We start from the raw sequence: 18,778 nt of genomic DNA on the forward strand, positions 1-18,778 counted from the left end.
CTTGGGTAGTGTCCATTCTCTCCCTTGGAAAACTGTAACAACCATTATTTCTCATCAAGGTTTTTTAGATTATGGTTTTAGCTATTTCATACATTTCTTAGATTTTTCAGAGGTTTTGAACATTTTCAGGCATTTCATACAAATCAAGATGAGAAAATTATGGGCAAAAGTTAGGTACAAAGATTTTTTTATATATTTTAATATAATTGTTTTTCCTAGCACACTGTTCAATTATAATCAACTTATAAATACATGCCACATGCCTCAATACCAAGTCATATATAGTTATTTGCTATTAACCATTAATATTTTTTGAGATACCATTTTGTTGAATGTCTGAACGTGCTATTTGTTGCTAATATCACATGAGTGCATTTTAAAAAAACACGGTGAGAAGATTGCCTTTTCTTTTGTGCAATTGGTAAACATGTTTTAATTGAATAGTTCAAATTCTCTTTGTTTCTCATAAATATTCTTAAGCATGCAACTTTATTTATCTTCAAGAGATAAATTAGCTTTACATTTTCTTTAGTTCTTTCTTGCTGACAAAATTAAGTTGTTTTGGTGTGAATGCTAATAGGTGAAACAAATGGTGATAGCTCTTCTAACTGAATCAGACATGAATGTTTCAGATGATGTTGTTGAGATGATTTTGGACAAGGTATATAGACTTTAATGGAGATTGTCTTTGTCAATTAGTTTTCTTGTAACAAAAAGTAAGAAAAGTTGTCTTTGCAAATACTCAAAGTTATTTATGTAAGGAAGAAAAGGTGTGCGGAAATGCTTCCTACGCTAATCTTGAGAGGACGATTATGCAAATTTCAACTTAACTATTACAAAGATCACAAGAAGCACATAGAGTAGAAATAAAACAATAAACACATAACACAGTGATTATAGTGGGGAAAACCCATACGGGTAAAAAAACCCACACTCTAAAACCTACATAATATATTAGAAAATTAACAAGAGATTACAATATACTTGTAATGCAAGTTCTTACAAGAGCATCACGTCAACTCAAGCTCGGAGAGACTTCACTAGCATCCTTCTAGCACCCAGCCTTGCAAACCAAACTCCATCATACAAACTCCTCCACAAGCCCTCATCATATAAGAATTTTACAACCTGGAAACCATTTGTAGTTTTACAATACCATGAGCAAAACCTCCATGACATGTGTTTCCCACCCTTGATGTTTCTTTTTCCTAGATAAGAAAACCAGGTTAATAATAGTTACTCACGTCCAAACTCTTATCCCCTATTTTTGACCCTCATAACTAACATGAAATGTGTCATATAATCTCTAAAAATGGCCCTCCTATATTATACTATGGACAAGGCATCTTTTGACAACTCATATACCTTTTTCCAAGGCACCAACACGTGGGAAACCTCCCAACTATAATTGGAACTATTTATTGAAAATTGCAAGGTTGAGAGACATGTATCTCAACATTCTCCCACTTGTTAAATACCTTGCAAGAGTCAGGGGATCCATATTACCATGGACTCAATAGTTAAGGGCCAAGAGGCCCATAGACTTCGAACACCATCTGAACTTCTCTGTGCTCATGGGCTTAGTTAATGAACCAGCAACATTCACCAAAGTTTCTACCTTCTCCAGCTTCACCCTGCCATCCTCACACATATCTCTCACAAAATGATATTGTACATCAATGTGTTTGGTCCTGGCATGAAAAGTCGGGTTCTTCACTGGTAAGATTGCACTCTGACTATCACTATAAATTATCACTGCACCCTGTTTAGACTCTATATCTGTACACAATCTCTTGAGCCAAATGGCTTCCTTGCAAGCATGATTAGCTACCATATACTCTGCCTCTGTAGTGGACAAAGTGACCACAGCCTGTCGCTTGCTCATCCAACTGATTGCACCACCAAATAATGTAAACACATATGCACTGGTGGATCTTCTTCTATCAACATCACTAGCCCAGTCTGAATCCACATAGCCTCTAGTATCCAAGGAATGCTCATTTCTTGTTCCATGAACACATATAGAGGACTCTGACGTACGCCGCAAGTATCTAAAAACTCTTTTGACTGCATCCCAATGTGCTCTTCCTGGATTAGACATGTAACGAGAAAGTACTCCCATTGCTTGGGTAATATTTGGTCTTGTATAAACATAGCATACATCAAACTTTGAACAACACTTTGGTATGGTACTCGACTCATCTCTTCCATCTCCAATGGGGATGTAGGACACTGTGAACTAGAAAGCTTTGTTCCCATTATCATAGGAACACTCAATGGTCTAGAATCTCGCATATTAAATCTTCTTAGAATAGTACCAACATACTTACTCTGGCCTAGCCAGAGCTTTTTGTTTTTTCTATCCATTACAATCTCCATTCCTAGAATGTGTCTTGCTACACCAAGATCTTTCATATCAAATTTTGCCGAGAGTTGAGATTTTAATTCTGCAATCAAACATTTTCCTTTCCCAATAAACAACATGTCATCAACATACAAGGTAATAACCAAGAAACGATCACCATCAGATTTGAAATATATACAGTGATCAGATTTAGACCGCACAAACCCCAGACTCAATACATATGTATCAAATTTTTGGTACCACATCCTAAGACTTTATTTTAAAGCATACAAGGATTTCTTCAACTTATAGACCAAATTACTTTTACCTTTTACCACATAGTGCTCTAGTTGTGTCATATAAATTTCTTCCTCCAAATCTTCATGAAGGAAAGCGGTTTTCACATCTATTTGCTTGATCTCTAGATCATAAGCTACTGCAATAGAAAGAAAGAAACGAATGGATGTCATTTTGGCTACAAGAGAAAAAAAATCACCATAATCTACTCCCTCAACCTGGGAGTAACCTTTCGCAACCAAACGTGCTTTGTACTTCTCAATTCTTTCATCTAAACCTATCTTCTTTTTTAACACCCATTTGCAACCAATAGGCTTTCGTCCTTCAGGCAATGGTACAAGGTCCCATGTGTCATTCTTCTTAAGAGCTGCCATCTCTTCATCCATGGCAATTTTCCAGGACTCTGAATCATTCATACCAAGAGCCTCTTCTATAGATTTTGGTTCATCAATATTAGCATTCAAAGCAAATATGCATCTCCAATCATCAGGAGAATATCCATACCTTTCAGGTGCTTTTCTTTGTCTAGTAGACCTTCAAACAAGTTCAGGTTTAGGTTCCTCTTCTTCCTCTTATGATTCAGAACTTGTAGAGCTCTCATCAACTTCTTGTCTTTCTAAGGGCCTTGATTCAACTTTTTCAGGTGTAGCATGCATTTGAATCACATCTTTCTTTTCTTCCTTTTGTTATGGCTACACTATAACAGAAGAAGACTTAGTTTCTCTAAAAATAACACTTCTGGAATAAAATACCTTTTGTGCAACAGGATCCCAAAGCTTATATCCTTTCACACTATAACTGTATCCAATGAATATACATTTAACAACTTTGTTATCCAATTTTGTTTGTTTCTCCTTTGTCACATGAGCATATGCCTCACAACCAAAAACTCTCAGATGACTAAGTGAAGGCTTGTGGCCCGACCACGCTTCCATTGGTGTTTTATCAACAAGAGCTGATGTAGGAGACCTATTTATCATGTAGCAGGTAGTGGCTACAACTTCAGCCCCCAACTTTTTCTCTAGACCATCACCACTTAGTATACTCCTAGCCTTCTCCATCAAGGTCTTGTTCATTCTTTCTGCAACTCCATTCTGTTGTGGAGAATACGGAGTCATCTTCTGTCTCTTAATACCACAATCTTGAAAAAATGTGTCAAAATCATTGGAGCAATATTCACCACCATTATCTATCCTTAAACATTTTCTCTTCTTTCCAGTCTGCAACTCAACCATTGCTTTAAATTCTTTGAAACAACTGAAAACTTCAGCTTTACTCTTAAGAAAATAAACCCATGTTCTTCTACTGAAATCATCAATGAAAGAAACATAATAAACTGATTTACCAATAGAAGAAACATCAACTGGACCAAATACATCTGAAGGGATTAGATCCAAAACACTTGAAGACTTATAAGAACTAGAGTAAAACTGAATGCGGTTTTGTTTTCCATAAATACAATGCTCACAAAAATCAAATTCAAGATTGCAATCATTCAACCCATTAACAAGGTTCTTATTTTTCAAAGTTCGTAGACCCTTCTCACCTATGTGATCGAATCTCTGGTGCCACAACATGGTCTTCTCTATAGACAACATTGATTCGGTAGAAAGAGCACCATTGGGTACCCAAAAAGCATGACCATCTACTGAAAGAGACACCCTCTCCTTTTCCAACATAGTCTTTATCACAGTCTTATCAAAAATGCTATTGCACTCAACTATGCATGCATCAAGTTGGTACAATGTACCCATTTTGCTTCCTCTTGCTATCACCATAGCACCTCTCACCATTTTCACACCTGCTTCATAAAATTGTACCTACACACCCGCATCTATTAGTTTGCTAATAGATAACAAATTTCTTGCTAGTCCCAGGATATGCAAGACACCATCAAATCTTTTAGTTCTACCATCAGAAAATTTAACATGAACACTTCCATGACCAACAATATCAAGAAAGGAGTTATCACCCAAATACACCTTACCACCATTAAATTTTTCATACTTACTAAACCAGTTTCTAATAGGAGTCATGTGGAAAGATGCACTTGAGTCTATCAACCATGCATTGTCACCTGCACGAGTGGCCAAGGCTGCAATAAAAGCATCTCCATCTTCCTTCTCGGACTTAGAATTAGAATCTTGCTTCTTCTTCTTTTTCTTTTTTTCTTCTTTACAGTCCTTTCGGAAATGTCCGGGCTTTCCACAATTCTAGCAAATTGCCTTGAACTTACCAGGAGATTTTGATCTCCCCTTATTCTTGGACTTAGAATGGCCATTCTGCTTTTCATTCTTGCCTCTTTCTTTTGGTCTTCCCCGAACACTCAAAGCCTCTTTGGCATTCAGAGAGACCTTCCTTCTCATCTCCTTGGAAAGTAGAGAACCAACAACATCCTCCATCTTCAAGACAACTGTAGTGCTCCCTATAGCCATTGCAAGGCTATCCCATGAGTCTGGCAACGAACATAACAAGATTTGGCACCTTTCTTCTTCATCCATTAGTACCCCTACTAAGGTCAACTGAGTCACCAACATATTAAAACTTTCCAAATGCTCAGGAATTCGTCCAACTTCTTCCATTCTCAAGGAGTACAATTTCTTCCTTAAGAAAATTTTATTCACAAGTGATTTTTCTTGGTAGATCTCACTTAGCTTCTTTCAAAGCTTCTTTGCAGTAGATTCTTCATGGACATTAATCAGAATTGAGTCTGCAAGACACAATCTTATGAGACCTTTAGCTTTTCTATCTATTACATCATATTGTGCAGCTAAAGTCTGATATGTGGGCCTCGACTTATTCTCATCCACTGCATCCGATAGATCTCGATCAATCAACAGATCTTCCATCTTCAGCTTCCACATTTCAAAGTTTGTGCCAGAAAACTTTTCTACATCAATCCTCCTTGATATGTTTGTCATCTTTACAATCCTGCAATACAGAAATGAAATACTCTGCACAAGCTCCCACTCAAACCTTGATTAGCTCAAAAAAACCCTATACCCAACAAATAGAACCAAAACTGGCCAACCTCTGATACCACTTGTAACAAAGCAAAGGTGTGCGGAAACGCTTCCTACGCTAATCTTGAGAGGACAATTATGCAAATTTCAACTTAACTATTACATAGATCACAAGAAGCACATAGAGTAGAAACAAAACAATAAACACATAACATAGTGATTATCATGGGGAAAACCCATACGGGTGAAAAACCCCACACTCTAAAACCTACATAATATATTAACAAATCAACAAGAGATTACAATACACTCGCAATGCAAGTTCTTACAAGAGCATTACCTCAACTCAAGCTCGGAGAGATTTCACTAGCATCCTTCTAGCACCCAGCCTTGCAAACCAAACTCCATCATACAAAATCCTCCCCAAGCCCTCATTATATAGGAATTTTACAACCTAGAAACCATTTGTGGTTTTACAATACCATGGGTAAAACCTCCATGACATGTGTTTCCCACCCTTGACATTTGTTTTTCCAAGATAAGAGAACTAGGTTAAAAATAGTTACTCACGTCCAAACTCTTATCCACTATTTTTGACCCTCATAACTAACATGAAATGTGTCATATAATCTCTAAAAATGGCCCTCTATATTATAATATGGACAAGGAATCTTTTGACAACTCATATACCTTTTTCCAAGGCACTGACACGTGGGAAACCTCCCAACTATATTTGGAACTATTTACTGAGAATTGCAAGGTTGAGACACATGTATCTCAACAATTTAGGGGGAAATTAAAGAAGACAAATGAAAACCACATCCCGATCCCCACACTCACAATTTCTAGCAACTTCAACTATATAAATGTACCTATACTCCTTTTCATTCAGTCATGCATCCTAATTCTGATGGCTTCCCTATCCCTCTATTTGTGTCCATACTCCCATGTCTCAAGGCATGCAATCTCTTACTTTTTGGAATCCTTCGTTGAGGAAGACCAATTACATGATGAAATCAACAAGCACGCTACATCTTCACTCTCAGAAAATAGGCAGCAATTCTCAAACACGAAAACTCCAAACCACCATGGATATGACATGTGGTCTTTGATGCACCGACCATCACAATATCCATCCATTTTGCTGAAAGAATGCAACAAATAGGATCATGGTGAGTCTATTTTAGAAATGAGAACTTCATTAATGATACTTTAATATTGGATGTCTGTCAAAATAAATAAAGTGAAATAGAAAACTTAAACCAAATTTAATCGAAGGCATGAAAAAAGTCAAAACATTCATGGATTATTTACAATGGCCTCTCTCTTAGAGTTTCTCTATACATATATTGAAATTACAATGTTATTAATTTTAGATTTGAAGTGTTTGTCCTAGGCTGAAATAATTTGAAGCAAACAAACTGACTAAGCCAAATATATTCCTTAAAATTTCTTTTTTTCTCTCCTAGCATTTCACTATAAAATATATTTTACTTGTTGTTGACTGTGGTATATTAAAAATAGCTAGAAAAGTGTTTTATGTTTAAAGAGTCTTGTTGCAAGCTCATTTACAAGCCTTATATTTTACTTACACTTTCAATAGGATTTTGAAATTGGTTAAACTTTTACTTGAAGTGGAAGAATTAAAAAGATTGTTATCATTTACTTCAGAAAGGAAAAATAAAATAGATTCAAACACTTAATGAATCTCCTAGCTTTTTATGTATGTGATCTATTTTTCTACTCTACATGTGGTCTAGTTTCTCATTCAACATAATGGATTCAACTACGTTAAATTTGGTTTCCACCATTTGTTGGTTATTGGAATTGAATAAATAATCTTAAGCTATCATAGCAGCTTGCACATCTCTCATTACTAGCTAAGTTATTTACATTTATGTTTTCTATTTTAACAATTTATACATATCATGTGTTAGAGAAGAGATGGATATAGTTTATTATCAATTAACTACCAACTTTTTTGCCTACATTTTTAACCATTGGTATTTATGCACGTGTTTGTATTGATTCTCTAAGAGCCAAATAGTCAAGGTAGCATTATGTTTTCTTTTCAATTGATTTTCCAGATGGTAACAATAATTTTGTGTTTGCCAATCCCTCTTGATAGTACAGAAGGATGTGGGGCAATGTGGGGAAATTGAAAGAACTGATAGTTGCCATTGCTAGAATTTTTTGTGGATTGTGTTTTGACCTCTCCTAAATGGTATTTGGGCAGATGTACTTGGAAAATTACAGCCACAGTGAGTTGGACGAATCATTTCTCTGGAGCCTAAGTCCAGATCTTGGGTATGGGTATCGATGCCTTAGTCCGTTGAACAACATCCATGTAAATATGGATGTAAAACAAACTGATAGTGAAGCTAATGGAATCTATGATGGAAATGATCTCATTCTCTATCTTAAAAATTATATACTACTCCTTAAAAAATGGAATTTACCAAACTATTATTACATGGCCATTATAACTATATCAATTCCCCTATTTTCTAAACTAAAACTGCACTACCAATATTTGGTAGGAACTTCGTTGCATTGTAGCTCTTGTTATAGGAGGCATAGAAGTATGAAAATGGGTGTAGTTATTCTATTTCTAAAAATGTCACAATTTTGTACAACATGACAGATCTCAGTAGAGTTCAACAAAACTAGTTGTGTCTATTATTTTTTAAAATATGGAAAGTACAGTTATTATTAGATGAGGAATACAAGTGTAGAAACATTCCACTATTATTATGAAGAGCCAAATACACTAATCCATTAATCCATTCATTTTATTAATAAGTATCAAATGATTCTCTCGTCTCATTTTTTATGATGTTCAAGTTTTGCTCTCATCAAAAATTGATTTCTTGTTGGCTGATTTAGAACCATTTATCTTCACCAATAGACTAAAGACCTATTGACTTATGATTTAATTAGATATTAGTATAAGTAATGTTCTTGATTTGGTGAAACTTTTTGGATTTCTAATAGATTTTATTATAGATAAAAAGTGCTATTTAATTTAACTATAGAATAAGTAATCTAAGAAATCGTATATAAAACAATTTTACATGGATGAATTCACAAATATAAAATAAGTAATAGTGGAGATAGAAATCATATAAAAAACAATTTTACAAAGATGAATCCATAAATCATGTACAATAAACATCATGGACTATAAAAAACTAAAGATTTTAATAGTGGAGTCACTATATTTCATATTACTTATTATTTTATTCGTTAAAATAATTGTTATTTTCTTTAATTGTTAATAAACAAATCAATAATAAAATAATATTAAATATATTAACTAAGTTTCATAGTATATATTTAATTATTTATTCAAAAATAAAATAGTTTTATTTGTGATTGTATTATGTAATAGATAGATAGATAGATAGATAGAGAGAGAGAGAGAGAGAGAGAGAGAGAGAGAGAGAGAGAGAGAGAGAGAGAGAGAGAGAGAGAGATGGCTTTGTGTTTGTGTGGGTGTCATGCTAGGGACAACTTGCCCTAGCTTGTGTCCTACGCTTTTCTTGCTTCATTCCGGGGGGTTTATTGCTTGCTAGGGGTTGGTTTTTTCTTGCATGTGGTTGGGTTTCTTCTGCTCTGGGTTGTCATCGGGGGTGTGCGGGGTTTTGGGGTTGGGTTTTTCAGCCCTCTTATTTTTCTTTTTTTGGTATTTTCTCCAGGTCCATGGAGAATAGAGGATTATCCTCTTCTCAGATGATCTCTTGAGATCTGGATATGGCGGATCTGTCTCATTTGATGCATGCATGTGGAAAGGAACACATTAGTAATTCCCAATCAGGGGTAGGTGTCTCTTCTTCAAAAAAATCCTTTTTGCATGAAAAAGGTGAATGGTTGTTTGGAGAGATCTCAAGATCATCTAGTTCTGGTTGTTTGGAGAGATCTCAAGATCGTCTAGTTCTGGTTATTCAACCTGAGCAAATTTTAGAGGATTTTGAATATTGGTGTAATCATGCTCTCATATGCAAATTTATTGGTCTTCGCCTCTCTATACATGTTTTAGAGTCTTGGGTACACTGTGTCTGGAATGCTAAAGGAGATATGGAGCTACTTATGGTAGCCAATTTTCTAGTTATTTTTTCCAACCTGGCAGACACGAACAAGGCTTTTGAGGGTGACCCTTATTTTTTCAACTAGGTGGGACTCTTTATCAAATGTTGGCATATTGGCTTTAATTTTGCTGAGGAGCTTCCCTCTCATGTGCCCGTGTGGATCTGATTGTCAAGGCTTCCTTTGGAATTTTGAAGAGAAGATATTCTTCACTCAATCTCACTGCTTCTTGGTAAACCTGTGGGTTCAGCTTCACAAACTCAAGATTGAAAGATAATTTCTTATGCTCGTACAAGTGTAGAAGTTGATTTAAATAATCCTTTCCCAAACTCTATGGAAATCTATTTGGGGACAGCTTCTTGGATCCAACAACTTGACTATGAGACCCTTCCATTTAGATGCAGAATTTGTCATGAATATGGTAATTTACAACGAAGATGTCCCAGAAACAAATCTTCTAAATTTGTCATTTCTAATCCTCCTCACTCTATTATGGGGGAAGATAAGGGGAAATCCCCTATGCCTAATGGCCCTGCTAATAAAGATGGCTTCATTCCTGTGAAACCTCAGAATAAAGGAAAAGGAAAGAAGAGAACCTAGTTGGATAGGAAAAATGATATCACCATAAATAGGTTTGATGTTCTAGATGATTTGGTCCAAGAGGAAGAAGTTCCAGTGGAAATATCCTTGGGTGCCCAATTTTAACATGACGTGCTGGATGGGGATTCCAAGAAGGAGGGTCTGGCCCTATCTTTGGAGAATCAACATGATGTTCAAATGGTTATGGATTTGTCCTCCCATGTTCAGGAAAACAAAGATCTTAGTGGGTCACAGGTCCTTGGAGGTACAATGGTCATGGCATCTACTCCTCCTTCCACTACAGTAGCCTCAGATTATGTGAAGAGCAACAAAGCCCCGCCTGTTTTAGGCTTGCAACAACAGACCCTCAAAAAGGGTTCTTTAGACAAACCTTTAAGGAGTGGACAAAAAACAAATTAGGAAAAGGTTAAGCTTATTGATGATACTTTGGTTGAGTTAGGGTTTGTGAATCCCATTGATTCCCACTTCACTTAACCACATAAATGATTGTGCTATCATAAAATGTAAGGGGGTTGAAAAACATCCCTAGATAGAAGGTGGTTCATAGATTAACTGACTTTGAGTATCCTTATGTTGTTTTTATTCAGGAAACCAAACTTTCAGTGGATGGTTTGGCCAATTGTGCTTTGCGTGTCTAGCCCCAAGGCCTTTGGTAGGGAGTGATCTCTCATGGCAATTTAGGGGGGTTGCTTGTTTCTGAAACCCAATGAAATTTTTCCCTTTGTGGTGGTTTTCTAACAAGTCTTCCATTTCTATGGTCGCTTGTATCTTTGAGACTGGAGAAAGATGCCTCTTCTCTAATATTTATGCTCCTATTGATCTTGTGGGTAAGTCACATCTTTGGGCTCAAGATCCTTTTTTCCCCTAGATTTTGGCTAGAGATTTTATTGTTGTTACTAGTCTGGAGGAAAAGTGAGGTGGGTTCTTCAGGCTTGATCCTTCCTCAAATTTACTCAGGGATAATATTGGTCTCTTGAATCTCATTGATGTGAAGCCAATCAATGGTGTCTTTACATGGAATAATAGGAGGAGTGGTGTTTAGGCTATCTCTAAAAGGCTTGATAGATTTTTGGTTTCCTAATATTGGGTGCATGATAGGTGGTCCACCAGTTCATAAATTCTTGATTGGAGGGGTTCTATTCATTGGCCTATTAAGCTTTCTATTACATCTTTTAGAACCTCCAAAAATCCCTCTTTCGAATTCCAATTGATGTGGCTTTGTGATCAGTCATTGAAGGATCTTATGGTTGATTGGTGGTATGAAGGGGTACCTAACCATGAGCGTGCTATGTACACCTTTGGGAAGATATTACAACATGTAAAATATAGGCTGAAGAGGTGGAATAAACAATGTTTTGGGAATCTACATAAATACAAGATGGCAGCTCAATCCAAGTTAGATGAGGTTACACGTCAAATTAGGGATCAAGGGATGACTGTGGAGCTCATTATGGCTGATTCCATTTCTCTTAAGGACTTGGAAGAGAGGGAGTTGTGTGAAGAGATTTTTTGGAAACAAAAGTCTCGTGTGAATTGGCTCCTGTAGACACCTAAAATTGTCCAGTCTAATGAAATAAATATATTTATTTATTTAATTATTTTAAGCCTAATTCTTCTATTAATTGAATAAATCTTTATTTATTTAATTAATTCATTTATCCTCATCTAGCCTTATTTCTTATTTAAATAAATACTTTTATTTATTTAAATTATCTTTTTCCTAAATTAAATAAATATCTTATTTATTTAATTGATCCCACTTCCTCTATTAATTAAATAAATCTTTATTTATTTAATTAATTCATTAACCTTTTCTATCCATGACACATGTCATTCATCTCTTAATTCCTACACTACCTACCCTCTCATTATTATTTTTATTTCCTCTACCTACCCTCTAATCATAGCCGACCATTTACCTTTTACACCTCCCAATCTTATCCCTCCATTTCTTATAGTGTCTTCTATATAAGGAGATGCCTCCTTCATTATCAACCCTAATAAAACTATTCATTCCATCTACCCGACTATGCTTTCAAAAATACATATGCAATCCTACTTGCAACCACATTTCCATTCTTTGTTGAGCTCTTGTGCACACATAAAATCTGAGAGCAAATATATCAAGCAAGATCAATGGAGATAGGAAGAATGGAGATCCAAACCCTATTGGACATGTGATGGTATAATCTTTGTGATTTCATTTGATTTGCATTGTCTTAGGTAATCTTCATATGTTATGGTGGATCTTTGTTGTTGTTAGGCTAGGGTTTTGTGGTTGAATTCATTTAGTCTTTCAACATTGTTGTTGTTTCTATTTTCACCATATACATTTTGGCACACCCGATGGGACTCTTGTCCCTTTTGCATTTAACATCTTTTGTGTAGATTTTGTGTTCTTGAAGTTGCAGATCTGACATTTTCGACAACATTTTGACATTTTCATGTCTGCGGACCTTCGGATCGCGTTTTTGATTTTTTGCCACATCTGTGACATCTGAAATCGTGCCTGCACCTTCAACATTATTTTTGATTTTTTTACAGATTCTAGGAAACGCGTTTGTGTTCCCCAATCGCGTCTACGAGGCATTCAGGCACGTTTGTGTTCTGGAGCCACATCTATGTCAGATCTAGGTGTGTTTGCATATTTGTGTAGCATTTGTGTTACTGATAACCATGTCTGTGTTTAGTTTTTGCATTTTGGTTTCCTTAATTTGGTTTTTTGACATTTGGATTTCAGATCTGGTTTATATTCAGCTAACATTTTTAGATCTAGCTAACAAAATTGGTGCAGCTTGTCTTGAAAGAAAAATTGTTTGTCGAAGGCCCCTATTTCACAAAGTCTTTTGGATCTAAAATTTACCTAACTTGTACGCTTGCAGGAAGGGGTGATCATTTGAAACAAATCCAAACTACTAACAAATCTTTGTTGCAGGACCTTGGCAAGAATTTTATTTTTGATCTTTATTGTGCACCTTGCTTTCATAGATTATCAAACACTTCAATTGGTGCACTAAAATTGAACCAGTGTCTTTTGTGTCTTGAGCAATAGGCTCTTTTTGTTTAATCTTTAGAGGGCTTGTCTCCCAGTGTGGACATTAGGACTACTAGTGAGGAGAGAACGACCCAAGTGGTAGCGAGGAAAACCCACCTCTTCTGAACCACTATAAACAACTATATCCATGGTGAAAAATATGGATAACGTGTGCGGATTAGTTCATACTGACACTATATCTCCCCATAAACCCATTTGATTAAATTTATTTGATCAGTTGTAAGGCGTAACCCCTACTGGCTGGGAGCCTTATGTATTTACAGAGCTGAAAGTGTCGCATGTATGGCCACATGAGCAGATGCCCTTACTAGCACCTTTTTATTTTAGAAGCCAAAATCCTTCTAGTTGTTGGGGCAGGAGGTCAGACCTCTGGAAGCGACACACACATACAGTTCTTAGTAGAGATACAAAGTTCAGCACGGGGAGTTTTCATGGGGACTGATGCTTGGCTACCCCAAGATGTGAGTGTTGAGGGTGGAGCCAGTGAGGTCAAGTATCTAAGTATTCGCTCTGAATAGCGTAGCCTCGGGGGAAACTCCATGTGGGATCAACAATTATTGTCCTGGCCAACCATAAGAATTGTGCTTGTCTTCTTTTGAACAATCAAACTATCAAGATCAAACATCATAAACATTGTGTCTTTTGTGTCTTCAAGTGTATGCAAAACAATTTTTACATCAAACAACACACTTTTTCATTTTGAGTCCAAACATTGCAAACATTGAGTCCTCATCAACATTGTGTCCTCTTGTCATGGAAAAAAGTCAAACATTCATATTTGGTCACAACAAAACAACTTTATAGATTGGAAAAATTGCACAAAGTTTTCAGAAATGCATCTATGTCTGACACAATAGCATCTATGTCATCTAATCACGTCTGTGTCTGATAGAATAGCGTCTGTGTCATATAATCATGTCTGTGAAGGGCAAAAATGCGTCTATGTTCTCTTGAGCATAATTGCATTTACAAACTCTCAGAAATGCATCTGTGTTTAAAAGAACCACGTCTGTGTCAGGAAAGCACTTCTGTGAAGTATACAGGCACGTCTATATTTAGAATTGAAAACTCTACAATCCAGCAAACAAAAACAATCTGTTTCAGACTTATTGAGCTTCCTAGGTTATCTCTCTGGGTTTTTCATCTAGCATTCAACCTATCTTTGGATCTCACAAAGTCCATCATTGCTTTACACCTTACATTACATTCACATTTGTCTAAACTTGAGTCAAAAGGTCACTTCCTTGTCCTCATCATACTTTTTCAACACACTACATACAACAACATTTTCCTAAGTGGTCCCTCATCAAAGTCTATCACCTTTGGGTCTCATTTGGTCTTACTTAGAGTCAAGGTCAACTTACCTCATCAAGAGAAACTATCATCTCTTTGGAAGCCATGCCTACTCTACTACATACATACTTGGTCTTACACTTTGGACATTGCAAGCACACTTCAGATTCATTTACATTCCATCCAACTATTGGTCTTCCATACTCTTTCCATTTTCATCTAGTCTCACATATCTTGGTCAATACCTAGTTCATGGTTGAAACTCATTCCCAAAAATCTAGGAGAGAAACTAAAGAGGCTCAAGAGTCCGTAAACATGAGTTCCTATGAGTATGCCAATGATATCTTTTTCAATTCTGATCATACTACATTACCTGACATGGATGCTTATATAAACATTAAAAATGTTGAAAACATGGACACTACAAACAACAATGACACACACAATGACAATATGGACAACATTTTAGTACATTCAGCAGAAGTGGAAGACTCCATTATGGATCCCCATTTCAATCGATTGGTTGAGGAAATAATGAGGAGAGATAGACAATACTTCTTACAAGTGATGGCACAAAGTGGAGCCAAGATTCCTCATGATTTTGACATGTCTCAAATAATGGAAAATCAACCTTTGCAACAACCTCACCCCAACATGGCTCAAAGGAGGCCTAATAGTGGAGGAAATAGAGGACCACATCTTGTTCCTGAATCACCATCATCTTTGTTTCAAAAAGTTGAGGTCCCATACACACATGGTCAAGCATATGATACTCACCTTCGCAGACCATTATGGAAGTCTTATGCAGAAAAATATACTCAATCACATACCAATGCTAAGGACCAACCACCAAAGCAATTGGATATTCAAAGGCATGCTCAAAATTTGGACACAAAGAAACCTCGCGTCAAACTTGGGGGCAACACACTAGAACAAACTCATGACATGCCTGTAGAGTATGGTATACATGGACAAAACAGATACTCTATTCCTCATCATGACTCTATACCAAGTGGTCCTTATACACAACATCACTATAGACCTCCTCCATATGAACATTTGTATGATCAATATCATTCATATATGCAATATGCTCCTCCTCCACCCGGTGGTTTAAGCATGGGGTATGGTCCAAGAAGTCGATCTCCACCTAAGAACAGTTTGGAATAGCAAATTAAGGATTTACAAAAGAAAATGGAGAACATAAATACACATGAGAAAACTTACACAATGATAGACATATGTCCCTATCCATTTGATAGGAGCATTCCAATGCCTCCATTTCCTACACACTTTGTGACACCTAAGTTTGATAAGTGTAGAGGAAAAGGGGATCCTAAAGCACATATCAGATAGTTTTTCATAGCTTGCATTGAGGTAGCAGCAGAATAGACATATTTGATGAGATTATTTCCACAGAGCTTAGGTGATCAAGCTATGGAATGCTTCTCCCAACTCCCACCTAGAATTAAGTCCTGGGGTGACTTAGCCGAGGCATTTATCCAACATTTCTCATACAACATAGAGACAGACATCTCAGTCACTACCTTGTGCAACACCAAGCAAAAGGATGGAGAATCGTTTTCATCATTTTTACAAAGATGGAGGAATTTAGCTAGCAGATGCTCTTGTGAAATTCCACAAAAAAATATGGTAGAAATGTTCACTCAGAATGTTAACAAAGACATTGGTTATGACTTAAGAAAAGCTTGTTTGTCCACCTTCAAGGATGTCATCGAAAAAGGCTTAGCCACAGGGAAGGTCCTAATTGAGCAAGGCATCATTAAAATCTTCAAAGAAAACAAAGAAGACTTTAAAGGAAAAGACAAGCCAAGGTTTTGGAATAAAAACAAGAACACAGTCAATGATGGTGTTGTTGATGCCAATACAATGCAACCTAAAATCATTTTTTTTGGATCAAGCTCTACAAACAATCAAGTAAATACTCAAACAACTTCCAAATCATGAAGGAAGTACACCCAATTGGGAGAACCACTAGAGTCAGTTTTCAAAAAGCTAGTGGCAAACAAAATAATAACAATTCTAGATTTACCTCCATATGAGCCAAAGGTTAAACCAAATTGGTGGAATGATGATGAGTATTGTGAATTTCATAAAAGCAAGGGTCATAAGACAGGAAATTGTCATCGACTGAAGAACATCATACAAGATCTTATTGATAGAGGTGACATTGAGATTGAAGGGCATTCCTCCAATCAAGAACATGAGATGTTTAAGGAACCATTCCCAAAACATGACAAGAGAAAAGCTAAAGCCGTAGATGACCAAACCAACTATACCAGAGCATCTTATAACTATGATTCAACTATCAATCACATTTTGATGGACAATTATGTCTCTACCATTATCATTAAGGACAAAACACCTAAGAATTCTACCCAAAGACCCAAGATTGTCCTAAAAGGAATTGGATCTTCTTCTGAACCTACCTCTGAATGCAATGTCACAACTCGTCGAGGTAAATTCACCTTGCAAGGTGCTCCAGCTAAAAACACCACTTCCTCATCAACCAAGCTTGAGTATGACATTGTAGAATAGTTAGGGAAGACACTCGCACTCATCTCCATCCTTGAGCTTTTACACATATCCCTTGCACATAAATCCATTCTTGACAAAATCTTGAGAGACACTTATGTCCCTACCGATCTGAACGTGGACCAGTTTCAAGCCATGGTGGGATACCTTTCCATTCCACACTCCCTTACATTCACAGAAGCAAACGATGCCTTCGTGAGCCAACCACATAATGCACCTTTACACATTGAGGCCTTCCTACACAAACATCGAATAAAATGAGTCCTGATAGATGGAAGAGCTGATCTTAACATATGTACTTTGAACATAATAATACAATTGGGATATTCAGACAAAGATGTGAATGCTACAAACAAAATTACCATCAAATCATATGATGATGAAGAGCATTCATCCAAAGGCACAATCATCTTACCTCTCAGAGTAGGACCAGTTACAAAGGATGTGGTTTGTCAAGTCCTAGACCTCGATCTCACATACAACATATTGCTAGGGCATCCATGGATTCATGAGATAAGCACAGTCTCATCTACATATCATCGATGTATCAAGTTTTCACACAATGGAGTTGAAGTGACCGTCAAAGCAGATCCAAATCCATTCATATATTGTAACAATCTGCGACCTAGATTAGAAATAACAATCCCAGTCAATCGAGAAGCTATTCCTTCATCAACATGTGTGGATCTAGAATCATTGAAAGCTTCTACATCAAAACAAACAGAGCTAAAAGAAAAGTTCAAGTTTAAAGTCATGGGATGTGTTGAGTATATCTTTCATGTTGATCACTTCCCACTATCTCCTAAGGTATTCAGTCAACAGGAGCAACCTACAAACAATTTTCAATGCCAAGGAATTGGGTACGAAGTGTTAACCCTATATTTTTTCTTGTTCCTAAAGCCTCATGATTAGCTAAAAATCAGCTATTTTTAATATTTTAATGCTGACATTTTTGTGGCCAAACTCCATATCAGTTGAGAGATTTTAATTCTTTAATATTTGAGTTACGCATATGTCCAAATAATTAAATCTCAAGTCTTATGTTTCATATGCCAAAATTATTTCTGGGTTATGCTCTACTTGGCTCATTTATTCTACAGTTAAAATTTCACAAGAAATGGAGTTTTCACTAAAAAGTTATGAAGGTTTTTCTATGGAAGCCCAAAGGAACAATTATCATTGAACTTGAACCTTGAACCTCCTTAGGTTCAAGTAGTTCAAAAGCTTCAAAAGTTCAAAGGTTCAACACGCAATCAGATATGAAAACAAAATGATAAATCAAATATAATGTGGGTGCAGTTTGTGTTTTGAACCTTCTAACCGAACCCCGCAGGTTCAAGGTTCAAGTGGTTCAAAAGGTTCAAGCGGTTCAAATTTTGGGTTCATTGTAATTTTTGGTCTTTGAATTTGAACTTTGAACCTTCTTTGGTTCAAGCCTGCAGGTTCAAGCACGCAGGTTCAAGGTTCGATTTCAGAGGTTCAAATTCAGAGTTCAGAGATTCATCAGATGCAGGTTCACAGTGTGTGACTTCAAAATTTCAGCAAATTCAAAATCCAATAATATTGGCATGTTTAATGTTTGTA

The sequence above is a fragment of the Cryptomeria japonica genome, chromosome 7, assembly GCF_030272615.1.
Source record: "Cryptomeria japonica chromosome 7, Sugi_1.0, whole genome shotgun sequence".
NCBI lineage: Eukaryota > Viridiplantae > Streptophyta > Pinopsida > Cupressales > Cupressaceae > Cryptomeria > Cryptomeria japonica.